Below are 334 nucleotides of genomic sequence, written 5' to 3'. Positions count from 1 at the left end.
CTATTCACTAGCAGTATGTGGCTATTTAACTTTAAATTAATTAAAATTAAATTAAAAAACCAGTTCCTGAGTCACAGTAACACATTTCAGGTGGTCGGTAACCACCGGTGGGTAGTGGACAGGGCAGATACAGGGGAGTTCCATCTTGCACAAAGTTCTCTTGGATGGCGATGGCACAGAAATTTTAAAAAATGGCTTGATGCTAGAGGATCTGTGTGACCTTAGGCAAGTTATGTAACCTCTCTGTGCCTCATTCCCTCATCTGTAAAATGGGGATAATAGTAGCTACATTATTCAGTCATGATGAGGAACATCTGCTGGGCAAGTGCTTACA

This window comes from Physeter macrocephalus, chromosome 6, assembly GCF_002837175.3.
Source record: "Physeter macrocephalus isolate SW-GA chromosome 6, ASM283717v5, whole genome shotgun sequence".
NCBI classification, from domain to species: domain Eukaryota; kingdom Metazoa; phylum Chordata; class Mammalia; order Artiodactyla; family Physeteridae; genus Physeter; species Physeter macrocephalus.
Note: the sequence above shows the minus strand (reverse complement) of the source record.